Source organism: Dendropsophus ebraccatus, chromosome 4 (assembly GCF_027789765.1).
Source record: "Dendropsophus ebraccatus isolate aDenEbr1 chromosome 4, aDenEbr1.pat, whole genome shotgun sequence".
Lineage (NCBI taxonomy): Eukaryota > Metazoa > Chordata > Amphibia > Anura > Hylidae > Dendropsophus > Dendropsophus ebraccatus.
Genome location: NC_091457.1, coordinates 31,258,529 through 31,266,106, shown reverse-complemented (window position 1 = coordinate 31,266,106; position 7,578 = coordinate 31,258,529). Strand labels below are relative to the sequence as shown.

General features: G+C 42.9%; 1 pseudogene; it reads right to left on the bottom strand.

Annotated features, from left to right (window-relative positions):
- Positions 1-414: 414 nt before the first annotated feature.
- Positions 415-6,417, bottom strand: LOC138789246 (uncharacterized; annotated as a pseudogene).
- Positions 6,418-7,578: the final 1,161 nt, after the last annotated feature.

The following is a 7,578-nucleotide window of genomic DNA, read 5'->3' as shown; positions in this document are numbered from 1 at the left end:
GATTTGCGGATATTTTATTTGGAAATCGGCCATTTGTGAATAAAAAAATACGCAAATCGGCACTTTCCGCCGAAAATCATCCGTTCGCCGGATGATATATGTGGCCCTAAGTATAGACTTGGTGGTCACAGAAAATGTTTGCAAATAGTCCCCCTAAAAAAAACAGAAAGTCATTTTATGCTGTACTGCTGTGTGAGTTAATAGCAAACACACTATAAATTTATTATGATGACCATTATATATTAATATTTGCACTTAGTTAAGTTTAATATAAAATGTGTAATCAATGTATTTTATTACCTTATAATTGATGGTCTATTTTTTTTATTTTTCCCAAGACAGTATGATGCTTGATGGGACGATGTTAGTTGCCATCATCATGCGATCTTCTTGGGCCCCCTTGTGCAGAAGCGACTACTCATCACCAACACAGGTATATTGCCAGGGCACGGCACCTTCAGGGGACATGAAGTAGTCAGCATAACGATCCCGAATAGCTACTCCCAAATTGGATGGAGATGGAAAATCCCAGTTGACAACATTATCAATAGTGGCTTGCTGGTTCTCCATTATGTCATCAGTTGTTTCAGGACGAGCATAATTGTGGAGAACACAGCAAGCCTTGATAATGTTGTCAACTGTTCTCACATCCAATTTGATTGTAGTACCCAGGACCCTCCACTGACTACTCATGATCCCAAAGGTGCACTCCACAACTCTACGTGCTCTGGCCAGCCGAAAATTAAAAATTATTTCCCTGGTATCCAGTTCCCTTCGTGGATATGGGCGCAGCAGGTTTGGTAATAGCGGAAATGCTTCATCCGATATCATCACAAACGGTACTGGATCTGTGGAGCCAGGCAAAGGTTCGGCTGCTGGGAGCTGATCGCCCGCTCAGAGAATTTGCAGCCCAATCTGTGATGTTTGCAGCACCCGAGAATCCCCAGTACTGCCATAGGCGCCAACATCGATGGCAACAAATTTGCAGTTTGCATCAGCCACCGCCATCAGGACCACTGAAAAATATTTTTTATAATTGTAAAAACGTGATCCTGAGTGCGGTGGCTGTTGCACCCTGACATGCTTACCATCGACTGCACCTAGGCAGTGTGGGAAATTGGCAACAGTCTGAAAGCCTGCTGCAACCTGCCGCCAAGTCTCCTCGGATGGGCTCGGCATCACCCTGGGCTGCAATTTCTGCCAGATGACGACGCATGTACACCTCACAATTCGCGAGATGGTTGTTACACCAACTCGGAATTGGAAGTGCAGGGATGCATAGCTCTCGCCTGTGGCTAAAAAACTATATGGAATGAGAGAACAGTCAGGTGGAATAGTACAGAAGACATACAACATAAAAAAAAGAAAAAAAATATATATATTAGTGTTTGCCTTATCTCAAGGAATTCATCAATATATATTTGTTTAAAAATTTCGAAATACATTTCAAAAAACACAAGCCCCACAGAAATGTGAGTCTGTATCCCTTGCTAATAAAAAACCTAAACCCCACAGGTTATAGTTAATAACGCTAAAAATTTTAACATAACAACGATCCCATGGTTATAAAAACGAGCACATTTATTTCATCGCTTTCTAGTGGACATAATGTTGTAATGGAGAAAAAAGCAATATATGTCCTTTGCCATTTTGACTATGATGTATGTCGGGTTGTAGCTTAGTGTTTAGTCTAACTATAGTATGCGGACCCCAGATGGTCAGTTCAACTGGTAGAGGGGGTACGCAGGAGGTTGGGCAACCAAATTAATTATGTTTTCCAGTGCCTGGACAGTACTATCAAGCTGACTAGTTCAGCCACTTTGAAATACGGCAGCTTTCTCATACATTACCCCATCAGCATGCCAGTAGCATTCTTAAGGGGCCAGAAGAAAGATGGTGAAAGTCTGGGTGATCTGGGTAACCATACTCACCAGCGCAATGTGCCTCTGCAGCAAATGAATCATAAAACGGCGGTATCACTATCCTTACAGTTAGCTGTTGATGGGATTTGATTAAGCGTTTGGGGTTGTGAGAGTAGTATAAACTGGGAGGTGTAGGCCAGCGTTAAGAAGGTTGCCCAGACAATGAGCCGTAAGGCATGTAATTTCCCAGTACTGGCCATTGGCAGGAGTGGAATGTGGTGGTGCAGGAGATAGGGCAGTCGCGTAATCCATGCCTGATGGACCTTATTGTGGCTGGTGGTCGTTGGCAACAGAGCTTCCACATCTTCTGTCCAAGCACATTGCACTCCTGTCACAGCAATGGATGGCGGAGTTATATGCACCATCAGTTATTTCCACCCTGGTTCTCTTACAGCATTTAACTATCAGGTCGCAGCCCTCTCACCACCCCCCATGCTTTAGCCACAAGAATCATCTCCTCACCTCCTCTTGCACCCCCATCATCACCTTCCATCTCGCCCTCATCTTGTCCCCTCTGCCCCCCACCAATCACCTCGTCTCTGGGCCACACCATCTCATTCTCTATTCTCAAATTTCTAAATTTAATCCCATCCTCTTCTACACTTTTCCCCATCATGTACTTAAAAGAATTGTTCCTTATGATTTCCTCTCTCCCTTTACTCACAATCTCTATGACCCCCATTATCTGCTTCGCTAACCCATATTCTTTTTTTGTAAATGTCAACATCATATTGTCCTCTCACCCTCTTTATCTTCTCTTCTCTACATCATCTTCTCCTCTCACCCCCATCTTTTAAAATCACCCCTCTGCAATTCTTCCCCCTTCACCTCCTCATCATTTTTCTGGCCACAAGATGAGCTATTTGTCTATATGCAGAGGTAGTGACCTTCATAAAAGGTGGTTTTTCACTATATAGCCTTTTGATATTCACAGATATTATGATTTTTATTTACTATACTGTTGGAAAATATCTGCTTATTACCGAGTATAGTTGTTATCTGGCTACATAAATGGAGCCTACTTGAGTACATGGTGTGAGTTTTATGTCTACATGTGGAATAGGTTCATGGCCAAATAGATTGTTGAATCTATACTAAATGGTGTGTTTTTTTTTAAAACAAGGGCACATATCCATCGCAGTGTGATATATGCCGCCTTATTCTCAGTTACCCGGTTGACTGACTCCTTTTCTGCTTATCTGGGCACTGTGCCATCTGAAATTCTGACTGGTTGAGTGTGCTGTCAATGAGGCTAATTTCAGAAAAGTTGATAGAAGTAAAGGTAGGTAAGTATGTGCAGTTTTGGAGTGACATGACTAGTCACAATAGCTTTCTCCTGTTTATTTATTCCGGACACACATGCAGCTCTATGCGCTTGAAAGATGATTTATGAAATGCCAATGATATTAGCTGTGACAATTTTTAATTTGTGGGTTTGGGGGGGGGGGGGGGGGGCAACTAATATTTTATATGCATAGCAACGGCATATTAAGTTGAACTGATCTAGCACCGACATTTATAGCAACAAGAGTGGCTTTACAACCTTGTATTGAATGTAGACCTGCATGTGTGGGCCGGATAGCTGCACCACCAATGGCCTGCAGCTAGAGTACAGGGCCATGGTGCTTCCAAATGCACAGATAACATTAAAATATAAAAAATCTGTTAGTAGTTGATTCACACGGACAGACTCACAGCGATATTCTCACTGGGAGTTCGACAGGTCCTGCCTGTTCCCACACACTACATACTTGCAGCAGGCTGAGCGACCGCAGCAAGTATGTAATAGAACTGTCCTTAAACCCTTTTGCTTCTGGCTGGCTTCCCCGCTGTAGGCATACATTAACTCTCCTTACTGCACGAGTCCGGCGTCCTGGTATCCCGTCTGGCCAATCAGTGTGTTGCCCAGCGGCAACCACTGATTGGCCGGATGGGAGAGCAGAACGCCAGACCCCTGCAGCGAAGAGAGGTAATGGATGCTTAAAGCGGGGGAGCCGGGCAGGGGCTGAAGGGGTTAAGGATGTTGAAATTACTTACTCACTGCAATCGTGCAGACTTTTGCTATTATGTAGTGTGTGGAAACTGGCAGGACCAGCTGGGCCCGCAACGAGAATCTCGGTACGAGTCTGTCCGTGTGAATATACCTGTAGTAAGAAAAAGGCAAAATATTGCAGGCAGTTAAAATGTAATCATCTCCAAACGCAAATGTCAACTAACCGCAAGGTGATGAGTAGCCTTTCCTCTGCACTTATAGCTCTTCTCATTGGGGTATCTTCAAAGGTCAGGTCCACTGCCACAAGTTGCAGCAAAGAGTCAAATTGGGCCACAGTAAGCCGGCAGAAGGCCTGAAATTTGTCTTCATATCTATTGTAGAAAGTATTTGCGTAGTCAATTGTTTAAAAAATAATGTTTATTATGTGACCGTCTTAATCAGAATAAGCCATTTTGTTTTAAAAGCTAGAACTCAAATTATTCCAGGAGTAATACAATTACTGGGGTAGTTACAATTTTTAGAGGTGTAGTTTACAAGTTATACCTTCATAGGTACACAGCTCAAACAATTTTTTTTTGGTCACTAAAGTTTTAATTCCAAAAGCACTTAGATTACTAGTATTATTAACCTTAATATTTGGTAATATTTGAAATAAATAACCAGCCAAAAATAATATTGCCAATCACTAATATTTGTTTTTTTTTAATTAAATCAGACATCTATTGTTTTGACCTTAGGATAAAAAAGTACCAGCTGGTAAGAACTTGATTTGTTGGTTGTGACAGTTATTCACGAATGCTTCAGAATAACTTCAGACTGGCCGGTCAGCTGACAGAGTGCTCAGCCAATCACAGGCCGCGGTGGTCCCGGCCTGTGATTTGCTGAGCGCTCCGTCAGCTGACCGACCATTCTGATGTTTCACAGGGCGGGACCCGGGGACGAAGACAGAGCGGAGGAGAAGAAGCCCAGACAGCTAATGTATTGCTGCTGCTTCTCCTCCTCAAATTGTCGGTCGCCCACCGTGCACCGATATTCAACCGTAGTGATGCGTGATGGGGGAACAATGATTTTAGGTCTGGCTCTAAATGAACGATCAGCCGATGACACGATCATCGGCTGAGCGTTCTCTCTATTTCACCGAGTGATAATCGGCCGAATCGGTCCAAATGGGGCCTATCAGGCCGATTATCATTACTGTGGAATAGGGCCCTAAGTTTGCTAGGAGGATGGTTTGTACACAAATTTTGATTGCCAACAATAATCTTAGAAGCCTAGCTTATCAGTATCTGTTGGCTATATTAATTGCATGACCATAATGGTTAGCTGTGACAAATATGTCAGCGACATCGCTCAAGTGTGGTGCGCCATACATACCTGATGATTGGAAACCTTTCCCCTCAGCTATTTTCAGGTAAGACATCAATTTATGGAGATGTGCCAACCCGCTCCTGTGGTCCCTCCTGCCGTCCCACCTCAGCCACGTCATAAATGTCCTCAACCACAACTGACTAAGGCAGGTTATGGGAAGAAAATTGTGGCAGAACAGCTGATGACGCTGCAGATGGGGGCCAGCATGCGGAACAGCAGGAGTAGGGTGACGGGCATCCCCCTGATTACATCATTGATAGAAGACAGGGGTGGACACGCGTCAGGTATGTATCGCATAACACACTTCAAGTTACACGTGCAGATGTGGGGGTAAAACGGAAAAGGGGTGCATTTAACAAACGTAACTTAACATTATACATTTGTGTAACTTTGTAATGTGATAATTTGGACTAAATTGGTGAGCGTCACACTGAACCTTTAAAATTTGTAAGCAATTATTGTTGTTTACTTTTACGGGGAGAATAATTGTCACATACCGTCGTAAATCTTGATACAGATTGGTGAATACACCTGTCTGGTTACGATCCCGAAGAATTGGGTGAACCCAATATCTGTGTCGTTGTTTTTTCCTCTATCGTGTGGAAAAACATTTCCATTAGCAATTGTGTGCAGACACACATTATACATAAAAATATACAGATAAGAATATGTGTATACATAGGTATAATGGGAATCCGTTTTCAATTATGAAAAGATTTTGTAATCTTAAAAATGAACAGCGTGAAAATATTGGGTATGTAAAATGATAAACTTTAGAATATTATTGTTTGAGATTGTTGATGTCAGAGTGTTTATTTGTAGGCACTTACAGTTATTGCTACTGGAATTTTTACCTACATTGTTAACGTGTACGGTGTACAAGATGGACACCAAAGTGGGGGAGTGGCTTGGTGGAGTCAGCATAGTATACTGGTTTGTAATCTGTTAGGTAAAATCACTCTCAAATTCATAATCATTTAATTTACACTGCAGGCGGGGGCATGCACCAGGGGACTGGACTGTGGGGTAATTTATTAAAACTGGAAAATCCTGCATCACCAATCATAGAATACTATTAAACGAGGCTACCTTTTGGCCTACCAATTCCTTCTTGTCCGCTGCAGTGCCTGACATTGCCGATTGGCCCTACCTAAACACAAACCCTTCTCAATGGCTATGAGATGACAATAAAGATTTCTGAAAGGAGCCTAGCTATACTTCTATTGCATGTTGAACTCCACTAGTAAATAATGTGAATGTGTGCCTAATCCTACGTTAGTAAACAAGGGGTCTGATCTTGCATTTATGTAGTTACTATAAATTACAGTCCACATGTGCATTTCTATAATTTAATGGAACTGATGATATCACCTAAACAGTCCTAACATGTACGCAGCATTTGATCACTCTTGGTGGGTTGTGTAATACATTATGTGATATTTAATTATGTGAATACTTGTCGTAACTAAATTGTGAAATTACACAGCAACCACACACAAATTGCTGAGCATAATAAGATTCATTCACTGTCTAAGTTAAACAAAGAGATGTTACATTCACTGGAAATACTGGAGTTATTTCTGATACAATTGTTGTGTAAATAACTTTTTATTGGTATAGGTAGATGTTGTATGTAAAGGCCGGGTTTACATATGTTTGGTGGTGCAGCAGCATTTCCCTCCGGCGCTGGTGAAAATTGATGGAGGGAAACGCATCATTGAACTGAGCCCAATCTTTTGAATGGGACAGTAGAAAATATGTGGTGTTGAACTAGTGGTCGCCACATTGCCGGACCGTCGGTGCGTCAGGACATGGCTTGCAGCGTCCTAAAGCAATGCTGATCAGGTGATGCGGCGCTGCAAACAAATAGAGCAACGGATGCTTCACCGTACAGGACGCGTGCCGTTCGGCTTTGGCATCCGACATTCAACCAAAGAGTAGCACAGTATACAGTAAATAAACATATATCTCCCCCTGTATGCTCTCCCCCTCCTCTGTAGCCCCCCCCCCTGTTGCTTTCCCAGTAGTATATGGCCCCCACCCTGTTGCTCCTGCAGTAGTATATGGCCACTATCTTGCTCCCCCAGTAGTATTTAACCCCCCTGTGCGCTTTCTCCACGTACTATATATAGTGGCGGATTAAATGTGACCTGGCCCCCCACCCCACCCCCCGGTAAATGTGCCCAAATTATAATCTACTATGGGCCCCCACCCTTCCCCACGCTGTCCCCAATAAACACTGCCTGCCTCCCCTCCTTGCTATAAACATAATGTTTGGTCCCTTGCTGCTACCCC